The sequence below is a fragment of the Manis javanica genome, chromosome 15 (assembly GCF_040802235.1).
Source record: "Manis javanica isolate MJ-LG chromosome 15, MJ_LKY, whole genome shotgun sequence".
Taxonomy (NCBI): Eukaryota; Metazoa; Chordata; class Mammalia; order Pholidota; family Manidae; genus Manis; species Manis javanica.
In genome coordinates, this window is record NC_133170.1 from 62968211 (window position 1) to 62980493 (window position 12283).

The following is a 12283-nucleotide window of genomic DNA, read 5'->3' on the forward strand; positions in this document are numbered from 1 at the left end:
CAAAAGGGCAGAGGACATTTTTTCTCACCCAAGTTATTTCTGCAAGGCTGATGCCTTCATTATTATTATTTTTTCATTATATACCAGAAAGTAAAAATCTAGAACAAAGACCTTTGTGCATCTGTCTTGAGGTGCTTCTGTGTTGACCATCATCCTTACCCCTTTGCCCATCATTTTGAGGATGAGGAAGTTTTCCAGCAACATTGGCTGATACTATGTAAAGAGGCTTTTTCAAAGTACTTGGTGTGCATGTGGCATTATGCTGTTGTCATACATTCAATTCATTGGGTGAACCTTGATGCAGAACACCATTTTAATAAAACGCTTTGCAAGTCTTAGTCAAAGAGATGTGATCAGCATTGCGGTTCAACAAATGGTTATGGATTTACTAAGCCATGATTACATTTATATGAAAAAACTTTGCCATGAATAAAAGGGAATACACATAATTAGTATTTGGAAGGGCAAGAACAGCTGAATAAAAATGTTCATCTTTTATTAATCACATACATTTTGCATAAGGAGATTATTTTCCTGGTTTGAGAGAACATCACAGAATTATTGTACATAATTGTGGGAACAGTTGGCCTGTGACAACTTAATGGTGTTTTGCAAAACCCTCATTTTGCAAGCTGCTTGTATCTGCTGACTTCCCCCACAAATTTACTCAGTCACAAATATGTTCTGAAGACCACTGGCAATCAGTGTTCCTTATTTTGGACAGCCATTGCCCCAGTCTCTGCTTCAGTCTCACTTGGTGTTCTGTGTGTGTGTGTGTGCGTACATGCGTGTGTGTCTGCTTCCAAATTTCCCCTGCTCTTAAGAACACCAGTCATATTGGATTGGGACCCTCCCTGATGACTTCATCTTAATTAATTGCATCTGCAATGAGCCTATTTTCAAATATGGTCACACTCTGAGGTACTAGGGGTTAAGGCTTTGACCTCCCAGTTTTTGAGGAACATAGCACAGCTCATAACAGCTGGTCACCTGTGAAAGCTTCTTGTACTCAGATGCCTGCAGACCCAGAGAGCAGAACTGCACACTCAGAGGACTGAGCTTTTAATCATACTTGGTACCCACCCCATACGTGACTGCAGAGGTGAGTGCATCCAGCACGTGTCATAAGGGGCCATGGAGAAGAAGACGTCCTTCAGCTCGAAGGGCCCTGCATGGCTCAGCCAGCTGCATGTGGAAATAAAATTGCCTTTTCAATCTGCCTCTAAAGATCCTCATGATTGCTGGTGCAAATGTCCTTTAACAATCTAAATGAAATTTTCCTCCAGAAAAGCTTTCTTTTTTCGCAGCTTCTCAAGGTGTGGGGACGAGAGGGAATGCCCGTCCGTGGTGGCTCACCGTCCTGTTTCCCAGCCTCTGCCCCTTTCGTATCCGTGGCATCAAGATTCTTCTTGGAGGCCTCCTCTCTGCCCCCTCAGGCTTTGTTTGCTGGGTGGAGGAGCTAAGCAATGGACAGAGACGAAGAGAACACTTTCCAGTGTTGGGCCCAGGACCCAGCCATGCCTGGAGCATAGTACCTAAGCAGTCCCATTTGGTGGCATGCATTGTTTCATAAAAACTTATAAAACGATTGACAAAATCATTTCATGCAAGCTTAGAGGAAAAAGGCAATATTGTAAAACTGCTATATAGTCTTTTAATTAAGTGCTTTAAATATGAACGTGCAATTGAATTAATCAATTAATGGGTGATGATAAAATTTGCATATTTCATTCACTATCAAAAGCTATTTAGAAAATTCTCATTAGGAAAATAAAGTTTAATTAATAGTTTTCCACAGTGTTTCTATGGAATATTTATAGATGTTCTGAAAAAGAAATGTCTATGTTCAAAGACTTGTAGCCAGTGCTGGGTTAAACAAAGACCTTATTGGCTGTGGACCGCTACCTTAGGCCTTACCTTAAAGTTAAGATAGGCTGTGCACTGGGCCCAAAGGAACTGTTAGACTATGAAGTGTCCCTAACACCCTAGGAGAGCTTGCAAACACGTTCCTTTACTCAGATTGTCAGTAAATCAAAGTCACCAGGGGTGAAACCAGAAGCATGTGTGATTTGAATGTTGACATATCTAGCTTTCCTCAAGGGTTTCCTTAGAATCTTCTGCACCAGTGGAATCTTATATTGTTTTTTAGCAGTTAAGAAGAGAATAGGAGACTACAAAGAAAATGCAACTGTGAAACATTTAAGATTAAGAGGATGGATGCTCCTCTAGTTCAACCAAAACTGGAGTTTTCCAGCTAAACCTTGAAACATCTTCCAGCTCAACCTTGACTCCTTTTGTAGGGAGGAACATTCTACTTTTGGGAAGAGAGGACTAAAAGTTCTTATGATTCCACTGACATGAAGTTTAAGGAGATGCAAGGTCAATTGAAGGTGATGGGAGTCAGAAAAGTGGTCGCTTTTGAGGGGGTTTGCTCCAGAAGGGGTATGAGGAGTTTGTGGGGTGGCAGCAATGTCATCTAGTTGACTTGTGTGTGATTCTGCTGGTGTGCAGACAGGCTGGAGGGCGTGCTCTCCCAGGAACCCCAGGAGAAAGGGCAGCGAGCCGGGCCCCGGAGCCTCATACCCACTCTGGGACCTGCTGCTTCTGTCCACATTCCATCCACTGCAGCAAGTCCTATAGCCCAGCTCAGCCTCAGTGAGATAGGAAATGTGGTTTCCCTCTAGCAGGGGGACCTGAAAAGCCACATGGCAAAGGATGGGAGGTCCATGATGAATGGGTGGGGTGCAGAGAGCATGAGGAGTAATGATGCAATCCGCTGCAGCGTTATTCCGTCCATCTCTGCGTGCCTTCTCTGTGTGCAGCATCCTGTGGCAACAGCAGCTCATGTCAGTCCTTTAAAACAGGCCAGGCATGTGCAAAGCATATCATGTGAGTTATCTATGCAGCAACCCTGGGAGCTGGGCACAATGTATATTGCCCTTTATACATAAGAAAACAGAGCTTTGGTAAACATCATGAACCCTGAGTGTTGCTCGGAGCTGGTAGGTGAAGCAGCTGGAGATTGGACGCGATGGTCTGACTCCAGAGCTGTGCGTGTCTCCCTCTCCTAAGGACACTATGTGAGCATTTGCCTTCTTGCTCATTTTGGAAGGCCTTTTATTGACTATCTTCTAACAAACCTTGCTGTAAGGGATGAGCACAGCATACAAGACCCCTGCCCACTTGAGCTCACATCCATACGGAGGGTACATGGTGATAAGAAAACCCAGTAACAACATAAATTTAACTAATGGTGGTTTTTCCAACAGAAGTGCAAGGTGATGGGACAGAGCATCTCTAGGGCATCAGGAGTGAGTGAAAAACCCAGCTTTGCAAAATCTGGACAAACAGTGGCACAAGCAGAAGCAGGTGTGAAGAAGTGGCATAGCTAAAGCCCAAAGATAAGTAGAGTGCGGTTCGAAGCCACTTAACTTCTTGTGGCCTCAATCTCTTCACCTGTAGAATAGGACCTGAAATCTCTGCTTGTATATCTTGGCAAGTGTGATTGTAATTCTGTGTCTAACAGCTCATAGTACATTTTGAGGCAATATAGAAATATGACGAGTGATTATGATTACATATACATAAATGTGGCTCACTATAAAACTGGATGACTTTTTTTTTCTTTTTGAGAGGGCATCTCTCATATTTATTGATCAATTTATTGTTAACAATAATAAAATTCTATATAGGGGACTCAATGCACAATCATCAATCAACCCCAAGCCTAATTCTAAACAGTCTCCAATCTTCTGAAGCATAACGAACAAGTTCTTAGATGGTGAACAAGTTCTTACAGAAGTGTATAAGTTCTTACATGGTGAACAGTGCAAGGGCAGTCATATCACAGAAATTTTCGGTTTTGATCACGCATCATGAACTATAAACAATCAGGTCAAATATGATTATTCATTTGATTTTTATACTTGATTTAAATGTGAATCCCACATTTCTCCCTTATTATTATTATTATTAATAAAATGCTGAAGTGGTAGGTAGATGCAAGATAAAGGTAGAAAACATAATTTAATGCTGTAAGAGGGCAAATGTAGTCGATCAGGTGTGTGCCTATGGACTAAGTATTAATCCAGGCTAGACAAGGGCAACAAAACATCCACAGATGCAGAAGATTTCTCTCAAAACAGGGGGGGTGAGGTTCTAAGCCTCACCTCTGTTGATCCCCAATTTCTCACCTGATGGCACCCCTGTGACTGTGCCTGTCTTAGGTTGTTCCTCCCTTGAGGAATCTTACCCGTCTCTGGCTAACCAGTCATCTTCCGGGGCCATACAGGGAAATGTAAAGTTGGTAAGTGAGAGAGAAGAAATATCCTTTGAAAAGGTTAGCCACAGATTTATGCCCTGTGGCTTCTATGCCCAGCATTCATCTTGAGATATCTTTACCACTTGAAAGAATTATGATACTTGGTAATTTCGATTTGAGGCATGAATTCTACTAAAGGGTTGTAATTAGAAAGAAAGAAGAAAAGCTATAGAAGTAGCAGACGGAAGGAAACATGGGAAGATTGATTATTTCTTTGACATATCTTCTTGTAGAGTAACATAAGCATGTATAGGTTTTAAACTACTAATTAAATTGTGTACACACATTAACATAATAGGAATACAGCTACATAACAAAAGCAGACCTACAATTACCAGCCATATCCAGTGAAACCAAAAAAAACCAGTTAGGCTGCCTAGGCATTTGTGAAAACTTATCAATGATATGATGGATATTGTCTAACTGAATTTGAATAGTTTGAGGAAAATCAGACAAATTAAAACAACACATTCCTGGGAACTGTTCACATCTCATATGTTCTTTTAACAGTAGATAGTCAATAGTCGCATGATTTTGGAGCACTACAACTTGCACTTCTCCTAATTCTTGGTTGAGTTCCAACAGTATAGATCCAGTCAAATTTGTTGTTTTACTGTATGCACAGGCCAACTTAGATATCTCCTTCTTAATTCCAATGGCAAGTCCAGGAACCGGTGGGATGAATGCAGCTACAACTGCAACAGGGCCAGGATCTTTGTTGAAGTTTTTTGATGATCATCTTCTGGAATGACTCTTCGCGAGGATGTTGATGTTGGAAGTTCTTCTTCATATCGTATCTTAATTCATTTTCTGGGTAGCCAAATTAGGCTTTGATCCTCTGTATAAACACAAACAAACCCCTTGCCCACACTTTGATATGACCTTTATACCATTGTGAACAACTTATTGGATATCACCACACAGGAACTGCTTTTTTTTTTTTAAGAGAAAGGAATATTATCAGAAAAGTGTACTTCCATAGCTAATCATCTGACACTTTTTAAATGATCAAAATTAAGGATATGTAAAGCATGCATTAATCATTGATTTGCAGTTAGTTTTATCCTATCAGGGAGTAATTCCCCTTTTCTTTCTCTCTCTCTTTTTTTTGTTATCATTAATCTACAATTACATGAAGAATGTTATGTTTACTAGGCTCTCCCCTATACCAGTTCCCCCCCACAAACCCCATTACAGTCACTGTCCATCAGCATAGCAAAATGTTGTAGAATCACTACTTGTCTTCTCTGTGTTGTACAACCCTCCCCTTTCTCCCACCCCCCCATTATGCATGCTAATCATAATACCCCCTTTCTTCTTCACCCCTTATCCCTCCCTACCCACCCATCCTCCCCAGTCCCTTTCCCTTTGGTACCTGTTAGTACATTCTTGGGTTCTGTGCTTCTGCTGCTGTTTTGTTCTGTCAGTTTTTCCTTTGTTCTTATACTCCACAGATGAGTGAAATCATTTGGTATTTCTCTTTCTCTGTTTGGCTTATTTCACTGAGCACAATACCCTCTAGCTCCATCCATGTCATTGCAAATGGTAGGATTTGTTTCCTTCTTATCGCTGAATAATATTCCATTGTGTATATGTACCACATCTTCTTTATCCATTCATCTACTGATGGACACTTAGGTTGCTTCCAATTCTTGGCTATTGTAAATAGTGCTGCAATAAACATAGGGGTGCATCTGTCTTTTTCAAACTTGAGTGCTGCATTCTTAGAGTAAATTCCTAGGAGTGGAATTCCTGGGTCAAATGGTAAGTCTATTTTGAGCATTTTGAGGAACCTCCATACTGCTTTCCACAATGTTTGAACTAATTTACATTCCCACCAGCATTGTTGGAGGGTTTCCCTTTCTCCACAACCTTGACAACATTTGTTGTTGTTTGTCTTTTGGAAGGTAGCCATCCTTACTGATGTGAGGTGATACCTCATTGTGGTTTTAATTTGCATTTCTCTGATAATTAGCGATGTGGAGCATCTTTTCATGTGTCTGTTGGCCATCTGAATTTCTTTTTTGGAGAACTGTCTGTTCAGTTCCTCTGCTCATTTTTTAATTGGATTATTTGTTTTTTGTTTGTTGAGGTGTGTGAGCTCTTTATATATTTTGGATGTCAAGCCTTTATCAGATCTGTCATTTACAAATATATTCTCCCATACTGTAGGGTACCGTTTTGTTCTATTGATGGTGTCTTTTGCTGTACAGATACTTTTCAGCTTAATATAGTCCCACTTGTTCATTTTTGCTTTTGTTTTCCTTGCCCGGGGAGGTATGTTCAGGAAGAGGCCACTCATGTTTATGTCTAAGAGATTTTTGCCTATGTTTTTTTCTAAGAGTTTTATGGTTTCATGACTTACATTCGCGTCTTTGATCCATTTTGAATTTACTTTTGTGTATGGGGTTAGACAATGGTCCAGTTTCATTCTCTTACATGTAGCTGTTCAGTTTTGCCAGCACCATCTGTTGAAGAGACTGTCATTTTGCCATTGTATGTCCATGGCTCCTTTATCAAATTTTAATTGACCATATATATTTGGGTTAATGTCTGGTATCTCTAATCTATTCCACTGGTCTGTGGCTATGTTCTTGTGCCAGTACCAAATTGTCTTGATTACTATGGCTTTGTAGTAGAGCTTAAAGTTGGGGAGTGAGATCCCCCCCACTTTTTTCTTCTTTCTCAGGATTGCTTTGGCTATTCGGGGTCTTTGGTGTTTCCATATGAATTTTTGAACTATTTGTTCAGTTCTTTGAAGAATGTTGCTGGTAATTTGATAGGGATTGCATCAAATCTGTATATTGCTTTGGGCAGGATGGCCATTTTGATGATATTAATTCTTCCTAGCCACGAGCATGGGATGAGTTTCCATTTGTTAGTGTCCCCTTTAATTTCTCTTAAGAGTGACTTGTAGTTTTCAAGGTAGAGGTCTTTTACTTCTTTGGTTAGGTTTATTCCTAGGTATTTTATTCTTTTTGATGCAATTGTGAATGGAGTTGTTTTCCTGATTTCTCTTTCTATTGGTTCATTGTTAGTGTATAGGAAAGCCACATATTTCTGTGTGTTAATTTTGTATCCTGCAACTTTGCTGTATTCCAATATCAGTTCTAGTAGTTTTGGAGTGGAGTCTTTAGGGTTTTTTATGTACAATATCACTTCTCTGCAAATAGTGACAGTTTAACTTCTTCTTTACCAATCTGGATTCCTTGTATTTCTCTGTTTTGTCTGATTGCCGTGGCTAGGACCTCCAGTACTATGTTAAATAACAGTGGGGGGAGTGGGAATCCCTGTCTTGTTCCCGATCTCAGAGGAAAAGCTTTCAGCTTCTCGCTGTTCAGTATGATGTTGGCTGTGGGTTTATCATATATGGCCTTTACTATGTTGAGGTACTTGCCCTCTATTCCCATTTTGCTGAGAGTTTTTATCATGAATGGATGTTGAATTTTGTCGAATGCTTATACAGCATCTATGGAGATAATCATGTGGTTTTTGTCCTTCTTTTTGTTGATGTGGTGGATGATGTTGATGGATTTTCAAATGTTGTACCATCCTTGCATCCCTGGGATGAATACCACTTGGTCATGGTGTATGATCCTTTTGATATACTTTTGAATTCGGTTTGCTAATATTTTATTCAGTATTTTTGCATCTCCATTCATCAGGGATATTGGTCTGTAATTTTCTTTTTTGGTGGGGTCTTTGCTTGGTTTTGGTATTAGGGTGATATTGGCTTCATAGAATGAGTTTGGGAAAATTCACTCCTCTTCTATTTTTTTGAACAGTTTAAGAAGAATGGGTATTATGTCTTCTCTGTGTGTCTGATAAAATTCCAAGGTAAATCCTTCCGGCCCGGGGATTTTGTTCTTGGGTAGTTTTTTGATTACTATTTCAATTTCTTTGCTCGTAATTGGTTTGTTTAACTTTTGTGTTTCTTCCTTGGTCAGTCTTGGGAGGTTGTATTTTTCTAGGAAGTTGTCCATTTCTTCTAGGTTTTCCAGCCTGTTGGCATATACGTTTTCATAGTAGTCTTTAATAATTCTTTGTATTTCTGTGGAGTCTGTCATGATTTTTCCAGTCTCATTTCTGATTCTGTTGATGTGTGTTGATTCTCTTTTTCTCTTAGTAAGTTTGGCTAGAGGCTTATCTATTTTGTTTATTTTCTCAAAGAACCAGCTCTTGGTTTTGTTGATTTTTGCAATTATTTTATTCTTCTCAATTTTGTTTATTTCTTCTCTGATCTTTATTATGTCCCTCCTTCTGCTGACTTTAGGCCTCATTCTTCTCTTTCCAGTTTCTATAATTGTGATGTTAGACTATTTATTTGAGATTGTTCTTCTTTCTTCAAGTGTGCCTGGATCACTATATACTTTCCTCTTAAGACTGCTTTCGCTGTGTCCCACAGAAGTTGGGGCTTTGTGTTGTTGTTGTCATTTGTTTCCATATATTCCTTGGTCTCTATTTTAATTTGTTCATTGATCCATTGATTATTTAGGAGCATGTTGTTAAGTCTCCATGTGTTTGTGAGCCTTTTTGTTTTCTTTGTAGAATTTATTTCTACTTTTATACCTTTGTGGTCTGAAAAGTTGGTTGGTAGAATTTCAATATTTTGGAATTTACTGAGGCTCTTTTTGTGAGCTGGTATGTGGTCTATTCTGGAGAATGTTCCATGTGCACTTGAGAAGAATGTATATCCTGTTGCTTTTGGATGTAGATTCTATAGATGTCTATTAGGGCCATCTGTTCTAGTGTGTTGTTCAGTGCCTCTGTGTCCTTACTTATTTTCTGCCCAGTGGATCTATCCTCTGGGGTGAGTGGCATGTTGAAGTCTCCTAATATGAATGCACTGCAGTCTATTTCCCCCTTTAGTTCTGTTAGTATTTGTTTCATATACGTTGGTGCTCCTGTGTTGGTGCATACATACTTAGAATGGTTATATCCTCTTGTTGGACTGACCTATTTATCATTATGTAGTGGCCTTCTTTATCTCTTGTTACTTTCTTTGTTTTGAAGTCTATTTTGTCTGATATTAGTACTGCAACCCCTGCTTTCTTCTCGCTGTTGTTTGCCTGAAATATGTTTTTCCATCCCTTGACTTTTAGTGTGTGCATGTCTTTGGGTTTGAGGTGAGTTTCTTGTAAGCAGCATATAGATGGGTCTTGCTTTTTTATACATTCTATTACTCCGTGTCTTTTGATTGGTGCATTCAGTCCATTTACATTTAGGGTGACTTTTGAAAGATATGTACTTATTGCCATTGCAGGCTTTAGATTCGTCATTACCAAAGGTTCAAGGTTAGCCTCCTTAGTATCTTACTCCCTAACTTAGCTCGCTTATTGAGCTGTTATATACACTGTCTGGAGATTCTTTTCTTGTCTCCCTTCTTATTCCTCCTCCTCCATTCTTTATATGTTGGTTGTTTTATTCTGTGCTCTTTCGTGTTTCCTTTAACTGATTTTAGTGGGTAGTTGGTTTTATTTTTTTGCCTTTAGTTAGTATTTGGTTGGTCTGCTTTCTTTGCTGTGATTTTATTTTCTCTGGTGACATCTGTTTAGTTTTAGGAGTGCTCCCATCTAGAACAGTCCCTCTAAAATACCCTGTAGATGTGGTTTGTGGGAAGCAAATTCTCTCAACTTTTGCTTGTCTGGGAATTGTTTAATCCCTCCATCATATTTACATGATAGTCGTGCTGTATACAGTATCCTTGGTTCAAGGCCGTTCTGTTTCATTGCATTAAATATATCATGCCATTCTCTTCTGGCCTGTAAGGTTTCTTTTGAGAAGTCTGATGATAGCCTGATGGGTTTTCCTTTATAGGTGACCTTTTTCTCTCCAGCTGCCTTTAAAACTCTTTCCTTGTCCTTGATCTTTGCCATTTTAATTTTAATTATTATGTGTCTTGGTGTTGTCCTCCTTGGGTCCTTTCTGTTGGTAGTTCTGTGTATTTCTGTGGTCTGTTCGATTATTTCCTCCCCCAGTTTGGGGAAGTTTTCAGCAATTATTTCTTCAAAGACACTTTCTATCCCTTTTTCTCTCTCTTCTTCTTCTGGTACCCCTATAATACAGATATTGTTCCTTTTGGATTGGTCACACAGTTCTCTTAATATTGTTTCATTCCTGGAGATCCGTTTATCTCTCTCTATGTCAGCTTCTGTGCGTTCCTGTTCTCTGGTTTCTATTCCATCAATGGCCTCTTGCATCTTATCCATTCTGCTCATAAATCCTTCCAGAGTTTGTTTCACTTCTGTGACATCTTTCCGGGCATCTGTGATCTCCCTCCGGACTTCATCCCTTAGCTCTTGTATATTTCTCTGCATCTCCGTCAGCATGTTTATGATTTTTATTTTGAATTCTGTTTCAGGAAGACTGGTTAGGTCTGTCCCCTTCTCAGGTGTTGACTCTGTGATCTTTGTATGACTGTAATTTTGCCTTTTCATGGTGATAGAGATAGTTTGCCGAGCTGGGACGAGTTTCGGCTGGAAGAACTTTCCTTCTTGTTGGTTTGTGGCCTTCCTCTCCTGGGAGAACAGCGACCTCTAGTGGCTTGTGCTGGGCAGCTGCGTGCAGACAGTGCTTCTGATTCCTGCCCAGCTGCTATGGAGCTTATCTGCACTGTTGCTTTGGGTGTGGCTTGCCTCAGGCTGCTACTCCGATATGGTGGAGCTGTGTTGGAGGGGGAACGGCCAGGAGGCTATTTATCTCTGTGAGGGGACTCTGTGCTCCCTGCTGCCTGGGGCGTTAGAGTGCCCGGAGATCCCCAGATTCCCTGCCTGTGGACTAAGTGTCCCGAGTTGCTTCTGTCCGGTATTGGGGTCCCTGTCCCTTTAAGGCTTCCAAAAAGCACTCACTTTTCTTTGTCCCCAGGGTGCCAGCCTCAGGGACCCACTCACAGGTCTTACTGTCCTGTTTCCCTAGTATACAGGACCCCACACATGCACTGTGTCTGTGCTCTGGTCCGGATGGCTGGGCCTGGGTGTTTAGCAGTCCTGGGCTCCCTCTCCCTTCCCGCTCTGACTCCTCTCTTCCCACCCAGGGCTGGGGTGTGGGGCGCTCAGGTCCTGCTGGGCTGGGGCTTGTATCTTACCCCCTTTGCGAGGCGCTGGGTTCTTGCAGGTGTGGACGTGGTTTGCATGTTGTCCTGTGTCTTCTGGTCTCTCTTCTAGGAAGAGTTGTCTTTGTTATATTTTCATAAATATATGTGGTTTTGGGAGGAGATTTACGCTGCTCTACTCACACCGCCATCTTGGCTCCACAGTTTGGGAGGTCATCCAAAATGGGTTCCAGTGGGCTAATGTGAAGGGGTCCCCAGGGCTGCTCTGCTTCTAGAGACTGAAGAAGAGAATCAGTATCCTTTCCTTTCTGGTTTCCAGAAGCCACCTGCATTGAAAACTGGATGACTTTTGACAGAGGATTTTCCTGCTGATTCTCCTCCTCTGCACACAGGCATTGTTCTAGGATGGCTGGTTTCTGCTGTGGTTCTTGTTAAATACCAGGGAATGGTCAGCATCTCAGTATCTTATTTCGAGGCACAGAGAGTTAGACGAGCCATCCATGATCCTACAATGCTTATGATCTGGAGCACATGTTCAAGCCCAAATCTTTCAGAGGGTCTTGAGTGAAATACCCTTTACTTTGGTGAGGAAGAGAGGAACAAAGCTAAGAAATTTCAGATGTGGAATATAAATCCCCACCAGTAATATGGTAACCATTCAACCCAGCAAGAGAGTCATCCAAAGTCTTCAGCTGAATATTCTTCCTTCCCTTGTGTTTATGTTTGTGAGAGAAAGTATATTCAATACATTGGTTGCTTAACTACAACTTATGAATAATATATTGGAACAAATCTCAAATCATTATTCTCTGTTACTAAGAGCTTATGTTTTATCCAAGTTAACAAAGGCTTAACAGTAAGTGATGTGAGGACTTTTTTATTCTAGGACATGCATGCCCATTTCGTCTTAT